Source organism: Gossypium raimondii, chromosome 4, assembly GCF_025698545.1.
Source record: "Gossypium raimondii isolate GPD5lz chromosome 4, ASM2569854v1, whole genome shotgun sequence".
Taxonomy (NCBI): domain Eukaryota; kingdom Viridiplantae; phylum Streptophyta; class Magnoliopsida; order Malvales; family Malvaceae; genus Gossypium; species Gossypium raimondii.
In genome coordinates this window covers 15348652-15365974 of record NC_068568.1, presented here as the reverse complement: position 1 = coordinate 15365974, position 17323 = coordinate 15348652, and the positions used below count along the sequence as shown (strand labels likewise).

The window sequence follows — 17323 nt, the reverse complement described above, 5'->3', positions numbered from 1 at the left end:
CAAAAGTTTGCCTAAGTCATTTTCAAAATTCTATGCTTCCTAGGATTTCGCCTCAAGAAATTACTAAGTCAATTTTAGAGACTTAAACTTTCATGCATATCCAACTCTCTTAAAGAATTAAAAATTTTATGGTATGATTTGCAAACTTTATTCAGAGTAGCATTATGTCATAGTTCAACTAGCATAACAATTATTGAGATAATAAAACTTTATTTATACTAGAAGTTAGCATAATTAACAAAAATTTAAATTTTTGAACAAAATATAACTTAATCATAATTTAAATATAATGTATCTTGAAAAACAATTTCAATTTTTGGTCCCTTTACTTAAGATGAACAACGTCCCCATGTTAAAAACAATAGAGAGAATGGAAATATAGAAGTCAATAGATACTGTACACCAGGTAGGACCCTAGGAAAAGGAGGTGAGTTAAGTTTGACTACTTAAATACCAAGCTTTTCCAAGGCAAATCAAGTCCTAGACATGTACATATCTATTGCCACACTTCTTATTTTGCAATTTGCTTAATTTTATTGATGATTTCCAACTCTTATTTTATTATGCGAGAAATAAAAATCCTAATCTTAAAAAAAATTGAGTGTCCTTAGAGAGAAAATAAAATAAAGTAAAGATCCCCAATTTTATTTATTTGCAGATCCCTAAGAATCCGACTCATCTTTTTTGTTCCTCGACATTGGAGTCATGGTTTGAGTATAAAGTCTGAAAATTTAGGCACAAAAACAAACGGGCTATGAAATATATATTTTAAATGCATCTTTGATTGAGTCATCTCGTATTTTTGAGTATCTCCAGTAATCTTATCGCTACAACTGTATGTGTTGCAGCATAACCATTATATCAAATTGTTCACTTCGTGGAAAGGTGCTAGATAAAGGGACTCTCGGTGTTGAACTTAGAAAATCTATTAAGGGTGGTTTCAGTTTTAGGCAGGTGGGTAAGTAGTTGAGGGTAAGGTTTAGAGTTAGAGAGGGTGCCGATTTTAAGGATAGTTTAGGTTCAATGGTTAGTGGCTCCGGATAAAGTTGTTTAGGGTGGTGATTTAGGGAGTTAAGGGCTATGACATTAAGGGTTAAAAGAGATGCACTATGGAGCTACTTTGGAATGGCGGTGGAGCAAGGTAAGGACTACTGGATTGTGCAAAAAAGGGTTGAATATTTCCTTCCTAGTAGTGTCCTAAGCCCAATGGCAACTCCTTTTTGGATCTTAAGCTCCTATACTGAAACTAGACTAAAAGAAACTCAAAGAAATTAGTGTTTGGGTTAAAAGTTGACCCTTTATTTAACAAAACAAATACTTAAAATCTTTGGCCTACTTAGAAAAATATTTTTACAAAGATTACATTAAATTAAACTCCCAAGAAAGATTGGAAGGGTCATAAATGGTCCCGCTTAAGTTCCAATCTCCTAGACAGAACTTTAATTAATATAATGACCCAAAGAAAGTTTTATCTAAGTCTAGCATTTTATTCAAATAAGAAAAAACTAAAAATATAAAATAACGAGAGAAAGTGAAGAGAACTCCCTCCATTTTATTTAGGATTGTTATTGACCATGATGGTGTCAAATGGCCATTTTTCATACCAATCATAACCATCTAGGAAGTAATCATATTCTTTCCCATCAAATCTGTCCAACATCTTATTAGGGAAAGAAAACCCAGAATAATCTTTCCTGGTGGTCTTGTTTAACTTTCTGTAATTCCTACAAATCTTCTAACCCGTGACTCGAATATATGAAATAATTCATCCAGTACTCTTGTTTTGCCTTTCCAAACCACAAGTGCCTCTTCTTCTTAGTATTTGGTGAACTCAATTGAAATAATGATAGGTAAAGTCGAAGACAGACCCATATAGTCATATTTCAAATGAGGAGACAAAATCTTCAGTTCCAATTCAGCTGGCTTTTCAATCAACAACTTTGGTTGCGTATACTCCTGAGATGGTAACTCTAATGATTTGAGTGGAACTTCTTGAGTGAATTCTTTTTAATTAGATTCTAACAAAGCCAAACATTACTTGTCTTCATCATCACTTAGTGAATCTGCCAGTACAATATATTCTAACAGATCGTCTAAAGAATTGAGCTCCAATTCTGTAGAAGCCAGCGATTCCATCTTGGAAATAGCAGACCAGTCTTCAACTGTATCTAGGGATTTAGCAACATAGAACTCATTAAAAGTCACCTCATCATCAAAGATTTCTTTCAATCGAGTATCTTTTTGCTGCTTCTAGAACCGCTAAGGATATGGTAGTGGTGGAATCTTAGCTTTAACTAAACAACTCTTCTGTGGAAATTTTTCTACATTCGGCAAGGGTGCTAGATAACCAGAACTAACTGGTTTAGAGTTTAACTCATTAAGATCAGCAAATCTGACTTCTATGAAACAAGAGTTTCAACACTCGGTTGAAATTCCCCTTTATCTTAAGCTACAATAGCCTCATCTTAAACCTCAACCACCTTGGGCTCCAATATTTTTCCACTTGGCAAAGTGACCACTTTGTAATGTTCTTTACCTGAAATTCTTGTATTCTTTAGCATCACTAGGCAAAGCTCTTTGAGGTTTCTTTCGAAGTTCATTGGTTAGCTGACCCATTTGATTCTCTAAATTTCTTTAAGTGGTATCATTCTTCGCTATGTATGCCTTCACCAGATTCTCAAGATCACTTGAAGGTTCAATTGGTGGGGGCTGTTGCACTTGTTGAGAATATTCTGACGGATAATTTGGTCAAAATGGAATAATAGAGTTGCTATGGTCAACCCATTGATTACTCCATGGAGAAATTGGATGATTCTGCGATGAAGAGTTGTTAAAATTTGATTTCGGACCATTCCAATTCTAATTTCCCATGTAATAATTTGACTCTTCATTCGATGGGAAATTTTCAAAGAAATGGCCATCTCCACAGTATTCACAAGAAATATTCTCGAACTGGTTCAGCTACTGACCTAACAAATTACCATTAAAACCATTAGTAGTTATGTTCTTAAGCATAGAAGACATAGAGGAAACCTGGGCTGCGAAAGAAACAACTGTGTTCGCTTCATGTACTGCTACTACTCGTCTTTCTGAGGCTACTCAGTTGGTTGGCCAGTGATAGTTATTACTTGCAATTCTTTCAGTAATCTCGTAAGCATCGTTATAAGGCTTAGAAAGAATGGCTCTATTTTCCAAACCATCCACCATCGTTCTAGTATGAATATTGAGACCAATATAGAAAGTCTCCATTTGAACGTAGAAGGAATGCCATGATGAAGGCACTTTCGTAATAACTCCTTGAATCGTTCCCATGCCTCGTATAAAGATTCTTCATCAAGTTGCTGAAATGAAGTGATTTCATTTCGAATCTTGGCGGTCAAAGATGGAGGAAAATATTTCATTAAGAAACATTCAACAAGCTCTTGTCATGTAGTTATGGAACTGGACGGTAGGGAATATGGAAATGAGTCACTCACTTCCATTAATAGCCGAAGATGAAGATGTGGATCTTCAGTAGGAATCCCACAAAATTGACCCATATTTTGCAACATTTGGAACATGATCGGATTCAGCTCGAATTGTTGTGCCTCATTTTTGGGTCTCCTAAAACTCAGATTGAGCTTGCTGAATAGAGGAATGACATTTTTTTGAATGGCACAGTTTCTGTCATCAACAAAAATGATTGGATTGTGAGTATTATAACCAAATGTTCCTCCTGGAATTTGGTTTTGATTTTCGAAATTCATCTCTTTGGTCCGTCTTTGGTTCGTTTGTCTTCTCCTTTGACTAAAGTCCTTTCAATTTCAAGGTCTATGGGGAGTAAGTTAATAATTTTATCAATACTTATAAACACTTAAAACAAATACAAAAAAATGGAATTAAAATTTAACAGAAAAAAGTAAACAAAAATGCAAAATTAACAATTTCAAAAATAATGTATTTTAAAACATTCCTCGGCAACGGCGCCAAAAACTTGGAATGACGGAAATGTACAAGTGTTCACAATCGCAGCAAGTAATAAAGTGCCAAGTAAATGTTGAGTTATCAGACCCACAGGGATTGTGAAAGAAAAATATTTATGAAAAGTAAATCAAGCAGTTTGGTGATGGGAAAATATTTTGTTTTGAAAAAGTGATTTTAAAACTAAAATTAACTAATTAATAGAAATAAAAGTAAAAATTCCAAAGCACGATTTCAAAATATGGTCTTAATCAAGATGAAATAATTGTGTTAGCTCAATTATATTCTTTAACTTAGAATTACTAAACTCATGTTCATGTTGTTACGAATAATTTCATGGCAACTTGGTAATTTGCTAACTCTCGCTCATACGCACTTATTAAATTAACTAATCTCTTGAACATTTTTCAATGCCAATTCAAAAATTAATCAATATTCATAAGCACATAAAAGATTAAGTGAGATAACAATATATTTCTATATTAAAATAGTTTAATCACTATAATCTTGCAAGTTATGCAAGGCTAATGTACCGTTTAATACCATCGCTAATTTAACCTTCAACTACCTTAAAAGATTAAATATGTACCAATTAAATATTGTTTCAATTAATTATAGTTTCAATACGTTTAATAATTAATTCATTCGTTACCTTACATTTTAAAATGCAAGTATAACATAAGCATGGTTTTATTTAATTGAACAACTCGCCAAGGCCTATAACAACATAAACATGATTTTAATAATTCAAGTGGACAGAATACAATCAAACTAACATAAATTAATTTAAGACACCTTAATTAGAACAAGAACAAAAACAAAAAATTATTCATATTCATAATCACAACATAAACAAGAATATTAAAGAGAAGGGAACTAGGAAGCAAATCTAGTATTTCTCTGAAGCCAGACTAGTGCGCTCCTCTTCTTCTTTGCTCTTTCTGTTGATCTGAGGCCTCCATGAACAATTGGATGATGCTATTAAAAGCTGGAAGGAAGATCTTTTCAAAGAGGGGAATCGACAAGGGAATGAACAAGAAAAAGAGAAAAAAAAAAGAAGAGAATGGAAGAGAGAAAAGCAAGCGAAAGAGAAAGATGTGTGGGAAATGAATAGTGTGCTGAATGAATAGGTGAAGGGGGTATTTATAGGTGGGAGTGGTTACTAAAAATAGTAAATAATTATCAGGCACACACTTCCCTTGGCAAGCCACACATGGAGCAAATTTTGAATATTTCAAACTTTGCTAAATTTAGCTTGGGGAAAATCTTCAAAGGCACAAAAGTGGAGGGGTTTGAATAGGATTTTAAGGAAACTTGAGGGTTGTTTTGTAATTAATTTAATCAGATAAATAAGATGATTGGTCAACTTATTGGGTTGGTTTTGGGCTGCAAATTTTTTTATTGGATCAGTCTTCAATGCTTAGCACACTGGACCACTTTCTCCTTCAAGCTTTATATTAAATTTTAACCCAATTTAACTTGGATAAAAATTAAATATAAAGTAGTTAAAATGATCATCATTTGGATTGACCTTGGCTGGAAAAATATTTAATCTTTCCCTTGGTTTAGTTGATGCAAAAATTCCCTAACGGTTCAAGCCTTTCAAGGTGTTTACTGAGACAATTTTCACCTTTTGTGCAAAACTGTTGAAACTAAACCAAATTTATGAAAATTTATTATAAAAATAATTAAAATTCAATATATTAATAATTTAAGTGAAAATTAATTATTTTATAATTAAAGTGTGAATTTTGACAAGATTTACTACGAAACTGCATGAATTAGAGCTCAAAAGGTGCTGAAAAAGTCTATATTTTTGTGTTTCCACACCCCCAAGCTTAATTCATTACTAGTCCCGAGTAATGCACAAATTAAAAAGCGGAAGTGCTTGAAATTACCATTGAAAAATGTATTTAGAATACATTTCCCCCACAATTATGAGTCTAGTGTAATTATGCTCGATAATAAGAATTTTCAAATGATGGAAAAACCCTCAACGAATCTACGGCAATAACCAGCTAACCCCAAAACACTTCAAACCTCAGTAACACTCTTCTGCTGCTTCTACTCTAGAATAGCCTTAACCTTCTTTGGGTGAACACGACTCCTTTTAGAAGATACCACATGACTAAGAAAAGCCACCTCTTGAAGCCAAAATTCACACTTACTTAGTTTCACATTCAGCTGCTACTCACGCAGAATTTGAAGAACAATCCATAGATATGCATTATGGTCATCCTCGGTTCAGGAATACATGAGAATGTCATCTACAAAGACAACTACAAACTAATCCAGATATGAGTGAAAAACTCAGTTCCTCAGGTCCATAAATGTTGCAAGTGCATTAATTAACCCAAACGGCATAACCGGAAACATGTAATTCCCATACCGAATCCTGAACGTAGTCTTCAGTATATCATCCTCTTTAACCTGGAGCTGATAATACCCGGACCTCAAATCAGTCTTTAAAAACACTATCTTTCCCCTGAACTAATCAATTAGTTCATCAATTTGAAGCAACAGATACTTGTTCTTTATGGTTAACTTGTTCAATTGTCGAGAATCAATACACAGCCTTAAGGTACCATCTTTCTTCTTTCCAAACAACACCGATGCACCCCAAGGTGATATGCTCAGTCGAATAAACCCTCGATCCAACAACCCTTACAACTTGATGTTCAGCTCTTTGAGTTCTTTCGGTGCCATTTGATAAGGTGCGATGGACACTGGTGTGGTACTAAGATACACCTCAATACTGAACTCATCTTCCCAATCTAGCGGCAAATCGAGTAGCCCCATTGGAAACACATCAGGAAATTCCCTCATAATGCAGTTATCCTAAACCCTCAAATCTTTACTTCTAAAATTAAGCACATAGGCTAGGTAAGCTTCACAACCTTTACTCAACAACTTTTCAGCCTTGGTTGCTGATACCACATTAGAGAGGAATTCAGGTCTCTCCCCAACAACCACAATTTCCAATCCATCCTCAACCCTCAAAGTCAGTGGCTTTGTCTCAAAATCTATCTTCACCCTATGCTCAGTTAGCCAATCCATTTCGAGAATCACATCGAACCCACGAAACGACAACTTCAAATCTACGGGAAAAACATACCCCTGGACTGTCAACAGACACCTCTGATAGACCCGATCAACTAGAAATCTCTCTCCTAAAGAGCTCGTCACAATCATACCTTTCTTAATGATCTCTACCAGAATCCCAAACTCACCATTCAAATCACTCACAATATACAAACAGGTGGAACCTGAATCTACTAACGAAAATAAAGAAAAGGATCGCAATATGAATGCACCTGCAATCACATCCGTCGTCTCGCGGCTCTATGGCTCCTTCACAGTGTAAACATGGGCGGGAACACCAAACTCAGTCGGTGCAACTACTATATGGGCAACTGTCCTCTAACCTATTGGTCTCCCGTTACTACCATGGCCTTGGGCTCGACCTCTAATAGGTGCGGTATTCTGAGCCAACTCAACTCTCTTCGAGTAGTCTCATAACCAATGCTGTATTGACCCACACCGAAGGTACACCCCTAATACTCTCCAACACACTCTCGGGTGCCTACGTCCACAATATTCACAAGTTGCTACCTCAGTTAATCCACCCTTAGAAACTACTGTAGTACTTTGTGGTCTAGTCTGGCTCAGTCGAGAGTCCCATCGAGTACCCCGATCAGACTTCCAAAATCACGACCACTCTTGCCTGGCCTTCCCGATGATCCTGACTAATCGGAGCCCCTTTTTTGGGACACAGATACAACTGGTCTTGGTGGCTCGATCAGTGTCTCCTTAATTGCCTTAGCCTTATCTACCAAATCATCGAAGGCCTCAATTCCCTATACTACTAGATATACATGAATGTCTCAATTTAGCCCAAATTGAAACCTCTTACACCTCTATTTCTCAAAGAACACCATCTCTGGAGCACACTGGCTGAACCACACAAACTTAGACTCATACTCAACCACAAACATACTTCCCTAGACCAGATCCAAAAACTCCCTCTTTCTAGCATCCAGGTACTGCTCTCCCAAGTACTTCTTTTGGAAAGACTCAAAAAGAACTCCTCAGTCAGGTGATCAGTAGCGGTTCCTCTCTTTATCGTATTCCACCAACGAGGAGCTTCACTGTTTAGTAAGGATATAGTGCAACCAAACTTCTCATTATTCGAGCATCACATTTGTTGAATGATCCTTTGAACACTCTCCAACGAATATTCAACAATGGTCGGATCAGCTCCCCGGGATTCTTTACCACCCAAAGCTCGGAGTTGTTCAAGTGGCAACCCTCTTGCAATTGGGGCAGGGTTCCCACCAACTATACTTTGAAATGCCCCAATCAGCGCTTGAACCAAGGGCTCAAAACCAGTTTCAACTGCAACTTGCCTCGAGAGTGGTTCCTCTAGTCCATTAGAAGTCGAATGCCCGTGTCTAGGAGGCATTCTATCTACTATTTACATAAATTTAAATAAAATAGGAAAGTGAGAAGTGTCACGTGGCAAGTGATCCAAGGCAATTTTTCAAGAAAATATTTTCAAAGAAGGCAATGTGTTCCCGTTCCTACCCCATTTATAACTAATTTTCATACAAGGTTATGTTTGTCAAAAAGGTTTAAACATTTCCATTTTTATTTTTAAAATTAATGTGTTTATATTTTCAGAAATACTAATTTGTCGAAAATTGTGGCTCCGTCTAGGTTATTTTTCACTTGGCTTTAATACCACTAAATGTGAGGCGCCAAACCAGACCGAGATGATCTGACCTGAATTTGGAACATCACATTAGCCACCAAGGTGACTCTGCATTTAAAAATTTACGAACCACACCAACCAACCTTACACACCACGCATTTGCAAAATATTTCATATAGGAAATTAGACCTAAGTGCATGCTTTTCGAAATTAATCATTTCATTCACACAACTAGAAGGTATAACGCATACCTTAATACTCGACAGTCTCCCTTAGCTACAAATATTTGTTAGTTCATTTAATTATCATCACATTAAGCAAGTAATAAAACCCGCCAATCAAGTAATCAAGCAAGAAATTAAAATGTTGAAAAATCCCAAAAAAAACACACAGTTTGTAATGTTCGTTTACAACCCATTGAAAGTTTCATTTAAAATGACTATGTCTAAGTCTAATTCTAGTACAAAACCCTTGGAACGACCCACATTGCCTTCACTTCAGAGTTAAAAATCTCAACACACATACTTTAAAAAAATGTCTTGCAATGGACCACTGATTTGTCACCCTCTTCGCTAACCCGGGAGCTATTCATCTACAAGGTAAAGCAAGGGGGATGAGCTTGGTAAAGCTCAGTGAGTACACATACATACAACACAAACATATACAATCCAAACATGTTAGGATTTTAACATACTTGAACAATTAACATATAACACAATTTTCATTCACAACATAGTGATATATTAGCAATTCGTGAATATTAAACATAGAAAATTATATACTCATTAGATAAACGAATCTCGAAAACACACCACATGACTCATAAAGTTGTACGCTATCTCCATGCAAGTGTAGCACGTATGCTCACACTCTCCAAAAACACCATGCTATCTACATTGAATGGAATTATGTTTGACATTCCCTTATCTTTCCAACGCTATCTCCGAGTCACAATGCCCAACAAATAATAAAAGGGGTGAGTACTCACAATCCTATGGCATGCCAATGATATCTATCGGTTTCAAGTGTTCATTGCCAACATATCTATTTAATCACATTTTATTACACAATATAACTGGCTCGCATTACTGTCAAGATCGCACTTAGCATTTCGCAATAATATAATTTTGCACTAATCAAAACTCACAATATTATCAATCTCATAATTCACTTACAGGTTCATGCATGCATAAACGTGCACTATCAATAAAATTCACATGTTATAAAATCCAAATTATAATATTTATTTTTATATCTATTCGCAAGCATTATATAATCATGTACTAATATATATTACATGTATATACGTAGCTATTTAGTGACCTTTATCACGTCAAATTTTAGCATACAATGAAAGTCCCATCAATTTAAATATTATATAAAGCCATACCAATAATTTTATATATTATATAATAAAACCCATGCATATATGTATATAGTAAGACCCACACATATAATATAATTTATGTACAACAACCTACACGTATATATATTATATTATATATAACACCAAAATATATTAATATATATTATATATATAATAAAGTCCATGGATATATATTATAGGTTCATGCATTTTGCACTATTAAAATCACACAGTGTATATACTTAATGGTTCAACCAAAATTGCAATGATTTGCATAAGGAAAAGTTCGCATACCATAAGTGGGAGTTTGCAAGACACACTTCAACTCTCTAGATTTCACAATTCATGCTAAAACACGACATGCAAATGCACTCACCTGTAGCACAACACGACTCGTCGAACTAGACAACTTTGACTTTCTCCCAGTTTCTTGAGGCTCCACCAACATTTTCAACTTCGCACAAAAATATACATATTAGTAAACATTCAAAAATAATCTAACTTATCTCTTTGTGTTCATACAACAGCTCTCCGCTCACATATACTTATTCGACTTATTTCGTACAATCTATTTTTGCTTAATTTCTTTTCTTTTTTGCATTTAATTAAATCATTAACTTCTACCTCCTAACCCCCTAACTTGTGCCTAATTATAAATCTAGGTCGATAATTCAACTCAATTTTACTAAACATTACATTTCTTGAAAACCACTGTTCATCTTCATTCTCAAAAGACAACCATTTAATTCAGTCAATTACTTAAATATTTTATTAAATAGAATTTTTAAACCACTTAATCACGCCAAAATATACTAAAAATTATTTCAAAAACACCTCTTAGCTCTTTAGTTATTCGTTCACCATTTTTTTATGCAAAAGACAACTTTAAAATCATGGATCTTTAATTTTCTTGTTTAGATATATGAAAATTGAAATTAAAAACACCTAATAAAAATCTATTACATAAGAAAATAATAGATTTACCTTTAATTCATAAACATCCACGAATTTGTACTGATTGAGCAAAAACGAGCTAAGTTTAGGTGAGAAATTGGAGAAGAAAGAGTGATTTTCTTATAAAGTTGAAGCAAAAGGGAGTGTTTGGATGCCAAGAAAATATAAAAGATGCAAAAGTTTTTGAGAGAAAAGTTTTCAATCTGGATCTAACAAATTTTAAAAATGAAAAAAGAGATGGAGAGAGCTTAGGTGGCAAGTGACTTTTATAGCCAACCAATTTTTTTTAAAATTAGGCTATTTGCCCTCTAAGCCCTCTCATATTTCTACCTTCTTCAAATAGCTCCATTTTTAACTACTAGCCTTAATTTACACATTTAACCTTTACTTTAACCACTACTCCAATTAGTCTCTATTATTTTTATTTTTATTTTTACTAATGCTTCGATTATTAATACCATAATTATTTATTTTAATTATTATTTGTACTATTTTTAACTAATTATTTATTGTATCCTATTTTAATTTCTATGACACAAAATCTAATTTTTCTCTCAAACCTATAATCTAATGTCTAATTCTACTAACTTGGTTTTCGAGATGTGACAAAATTAACAAGATCTCTTTCTTCCATGTACTATTAAAAGTATGGATCATCTCAAATCCACCTATGAAGTAAGCTACAAAGTTTGCAACAAGCTAGAACAATCCAACCTTGTTTTTTTATACTATACTAAGGTGGTGTTGTTAATATAAGATTTTTTTAGAACCACAATTATCATCTAAACTACATTTTAAAACACTAAATGTATTAAATTAAATAGTTCAAGAGTCATATTTAGTGTTGTGAAGGGCAAGTCTCAGTAACTAGATCTGATTATAAACAAACTAAATTGATTGGGAATATGGCATATGGAAAAGACTTTCATTTATGTTTCTTTTAGATTTTGTAAGCCATTATGAAGTGTATATTCTGAAATTTCGAGACACTTTTCAAGTTTCACTAAACGAAAGTATATATATGTGTGAGAAAAGTCCGAGTGACAGTTTTCCTTTTCCTTCAAAGTATTTCTTTAATTCTTTCTTTTCTTTCAAAGTATTTCTTTAATTCTTTCTTTTTCTTAAGTACTAAATGTTATTGCTGGTTACTCTTCATATTTAAGCTAGAAGCTAAGGATTCCTGGAAAATACAGAGGTGCCCTATCTCCTGGTAAGTCTGATAACTTTACATGTTAACACAAAGAATGTTATGAAGTCTATGGGTAGTAAGTTACGAATAAGAAGCCATGCATGGAGATTCTCTGTAACTGAAATGTAAGCAACCTATTTGTAAATTGGTTTAATGGTGAACGCATGTTCTTTAAGCAATTGTTGTTGCTAGTTTGAACTGGACGTTTGAATATGGAGCTAGTAGTTATTGTTGGTGAGTCCCTAATATTGACTCCTATAAGGTTTTTCTAAGAAAATCTATTGTGATTGAAGTTCTAGAATTGGTGAATAGATTCATGATTGACTACTAAAGATGTATGTATTCTGGGAATAGATCTTGTTTAGTTTAGAATGTAATGGAATGTGTGTGAGTGCATGCGATTCTGTTAAGTAACTAAGTGTATGTGCTTGGAATGTACAATGTGAGGTGTGACTGCATTGATGTGTGTGAAGCATGATTTGAAGTGTACTTTGGTTAAGGAAATGAGTTAGCCTACCTGACTATGTGTTTATATTGGATATGTGATGTATGAATGGAGATGTTTGGAAATTGGGGTGTATTTGAGTGTAGAAAGCTTGAGTTGTGAGTTGGTCACCACGGTGGTATATGATGAAGTCCATCAGAATAGTAAAAATAAATTATGATATGCAAATTCTGAAAAAAGTCCATGGACATGGGACATTCTGGAAAGAGTGGATAAGCCACATTTATACTGGAGATGATGGCCAAACCTCACGCGATGTGAGTTTAAGTAATTCCACATCACAAACACGCCAGTTATGAGATGTATGGGTGGCATTCTACTAGCCTTTATGGCGTACTCTAATTTGGCCTTTATGGCACATTTTGTTAGTCTTTGTGGCATTCTGATACGGCCTTTGTGGCATTCTGTTAACCTTTGTAACATTTTGATATGGCCTTTATGGAATTATGTTAAATTGGTGGCATAATCTGTATATTACCTTTTTGTCGTAATATGCATGTCACCTTTGTGGCGTATTCTGTCTGGCCTTAATGGTTTATTCTGGTAAGTCTATGATAAGGATGTGATCTTACTGAAGCTCTAATGTGAAAGGTCTTATGATAAAATCAATTAAGTCTTAAGGAAAGTTCTTAAAAAGAAGTATGATTTAGATGTTAGAAGAGGGTATCCATCATGGCTATTTGTCAGATTAGAATAAAGGCATATTCGATGAAAGAGTTCACCATTTTGAGTAATGGTGCTAATAAAGTGGAATTTTGAGTTATTTGATATTCATTCTATTGGTATAGTATTATAACTTGTTTTGAGCTCTGATGGGATCTAATCTGTTTACTATATGAGAATGTCTTAAGTTGAATTAGGGTATGGTCTAAATTATAATTTGATTTAGTAAGATCAGTATAGGTACTCGCTAAAAGTATGAATAGTAAGTGGTATCCGCCAAGAATGATTATTTGTTCGAGATTTATTGTTAGAAGTTATTTCAAGAGAAAGTGATGCGGAAATCCCGGATCTAGACACAAGAGAAACACAAATTAGAAATAAAATGAGAATAAATAAAATTAGTTAAATAATAATAATAATAATAAAAGGATAGATTTGCCCTATGGAACCCTTGGTTAACTTGTAACCAAAAACGCCAATGATTGAGCGGCTCCCTACGAAACCCCTAGAAGAAGAACCTCTAGAAACACCGATGAACAGGAAAGAAATTTAAATATTTGTAACTCTGAAATACCCTCGAAAGTAACAAACTCCAAACTAAATAGTAAGAGAAGAATCACTCTACTCTTAAAAATTTGCCTCACACAAATTTGGAAGAAAACAAATACTCTCTTTTTATTCCCCCCTAATGTGTAGAAAGCAAACCTATTTATAGGCAAATTACAAGAGTAATTGAATCCTAATAAAACTCTTTCAAGAGTAATTGAATCCTAATAAAACTCTTTAAAATTATCTAAGAAAATAAATAAATAATAACCTAACCAATAAAATTACTTAACTCATAAGTGATGTGTCCCAACCAATGAGAATTAAGTAAATAATAATAATAATAATATACATAAAAGATTAATCCACCAATTCATGGGCTTTCACTATTCCAAGATTGGTCCAGTGAATTGCATTCCCGTATTTGTCAATGTCATGAACATGATGACTTAAATTTGTAGCAACAAAGTCTTGGACAAAATCATTCATCTTTGATTTTAATTGTCGTGCCTTGTTTCGAGTGATTGGATCACTAGGAAAAACAACCCCTTGAGTGTCACCTCCTTGGCTCGTATCATTCTCCCCCTCTTCAAGAAGATTCGTCCTTGAATCTGAACCTACATCAAATTCAAAAGGAGAAAGATCAGAAACATTGAAAGTAGTACTGACACTATACTCACCAGGAAGATCAATGCGATAAGCATTGTCATTTATTTTCTCCAGTACTTGGAATGGTTCATCCCCTCGTGCATCAAGTTTATTCTTTCTCTTAGAAGGAAATCGTTCCTTCCTCATATGTACCCATTCCCAATCTCTAGGTTCAAACAAAACTTGCTTTCGCCCTTTATTAGCTCGATGTGCATTGGACTCATTGTTTTTCTCAATGGCTTTACGAGCCTTCTCATGGATCTCTTTCACTAAATCAGCTTTCCTTTCACCATCTAAATTAGCAATCTCATTCAAAGGTAAATGAAGCAAATCTAAAACAGTAAGTGGATTAAAGCCATATACAATCTCAAAAGGAGTAAAACCTGTGGAAGAATGAACAGAACGATTATAACCAAACTCAAAATAAGGTATCCATTCTTCCCAAAATTTAACATTCTTACCTATTATGGCTCTAAGTAAAGATCCCAAAACTCGATTTACCACCTCGATTTGACCATCAGTTTGAGGGTGGCATGTAGTAGAGTAAAGTAGTTTAGTACCTAACTTACCCCATAACACCTTCCAAAAGTGACTAAGAAATTTTGCATCTCTATCGGAAACGATAGTCCTTGGGATTCCATGTAATCTCACAACTTCACGGAAAAATAGATCGGCAACATGGGTTGCATCATCAGTCTTCTGGCATGGAATGAAATGAGCCATTTTAGAAAATTGATCCACAACCACAAAGATGCTATCTCGTCCACGCTTTGTCCTTGGTAAACCTATTACAAAATCCATTGAAATGTCAGTCCAAGGTGAACTAGGAACAGGAAGAGGAGTATATAGACCATGACGCATCACAGTGGATTTAGCTTGTTTACAAGTAATGCAAGTAGAGCAAATTTTCTCAACAAGTTTTCGCATGTTAGGCCAATAAAAATGCTCATGTAAAACATCATAAGTCTTAGTGACTCCAAAATGACCCATAAGACCACCACTATGAGCCTCTCGAACCAACAATTCTCGCATTGAACACTTTGGTAAGCATAGTCTATTATTTCAAAAAGATAGCCATCATGCTTATAAAATTTGTGAAATGCACCATGTTCACATGTCATAAATGCTTGCAAAATCGAATCAAGGCATATAAATCTTTGAGATACTCAAAACCTAATAACTTAGTATGCAAAGTACTAAGTAAAGTTTACCTCCTTGATAGAGCATCAGCCACGATATTATCTTTACCTTTCTTATACCTTATAACATAAGGAAAAGATTCAATGAATTCAACCCACCTCGCATGTCGCTTGTTCAACTTGCATTGTCCCTTTAAGTGCTTAAGTGATTCATGGTCAGTGTGAATCACAAACTCCTTTGGTAAAAGGTAATGTTGCCAAACTTCTAATGCCCTTACCAAGGCATACAACTCTTTATCATAGGTCGAATAGTTCAAATGTGCTCCACCAAGTTTCTCACTAAAGTAGGCTAGTGGTTTACTATCTTGCATGAGGATGGCACCTATACCTACACCAGAAGCATCACATTCAATCTTAAAGGTCTTTTCAAAATTAGGTAAAACAAGAATAGGAGCATTACACAATTTATCTTTAAGTTCATTAAATGCTAATTCTTGCTTATCTCATCCAATGAAAAGATACATCCTTTTAATAAGTGCGATCAAAGGCGAAGCAATTGTGGAAAAGTTACGAACAAACTGCGGTAGAAACCGCTAACCCAAGGAAAGACCTTACCTCGAAATAGTTTTAGGATAGGCCATTCTTTAATTGCCTTTACCTTCTCCTCATCCACATGGATTCCTGTAGAACTTATCACAAAACCCAAAAAAACAAGCTTATCCATACAAAATGTGCATTTTTCAAGATTAGCAAAGAGTTTTTCATGCCTTAACACATCCAATACTAATTTAACATGCCCAACATGATCATTCAAAGTTTTGCTATAAATCAGTATGTCATCAAAATACACAACGACAAATTTTCCTAAAAAAGGTCTAAGTATGTGGTTCATTAATCTCATGAATATGCTAGGAGCATTAGTTAAGCCAAATGGTATGACTAACCACTCATACAGGTCATACTTAGTTTTAAAAGTAGTTTTCCATTCATCACCTTGTTTCATTCTTATTTGATGGTAACCACATTTTAAGTCAATTTTAGAGAAAATGCATGAACCATTAGGCTCATTCAACATATCATCTAATTAAGGAATTGGATATCGATACTTTACCGTAATCTTGTTGACAGCACGACAATCAACACACATTCTCCAAGAACCATCTTTTTTTGGGACGAGAAGTACAGGGACCGCACAAGGGCTTAGACTCTCACGAATCAACCCTTTCCCTAAGAGATCTTCAACTTGCCTTTGCAACTCCTTAGTTTCTTTAGGATTGCTTCGATAGACTGGTCTATTCAGAAAACTCGAACCAGGCACAAAGTCAATTTGATGTTCAATCCCTTGTAAAGGAGGTAATCCCTTAGGCGTTTCAGAAGGAAATACATCCTCAAAATCCTGCAAAAGATCAACAAAACAACTAGGCAAATGTGTATTAGGGTTAGTCAAAACAAAGTTTTCCCTAAACCTAATAACTATAAATGTTTGTTTTGTACAAAGAGCAAATTTGATATCTCGAAACCTAGCGAATAAACTCACTTTCTCATCTCATGACTTGTGTGTGCAATCACTCACCAATGTTGGGCCTTTAAGTTGGCTTTTAACACTAAGGGCCTCTTTACTCTCAGCCTTTTTCAATGATTT

At 34.5% G+C, this 17323-nt stretch overlaps 1 non-coding gene across 1 annotated transcript; it reads left to right on the top strand.

Moving 5' to 3' along the window:
• Nucleotides 1-3264: 3264 nt before the first annotated feature.
• Nucleotides 3265-3371, top strand: LOC128040806 (small nucleolar RNA R71). The gene has a single exon (XR_008195612.1). It is a non-coding gene; the product is annotated as a small nucleolar RNA R71 (small nucleolar RNA).
• Nucleotides 3372-17323: the final 13952 nt, after the last annotated feature.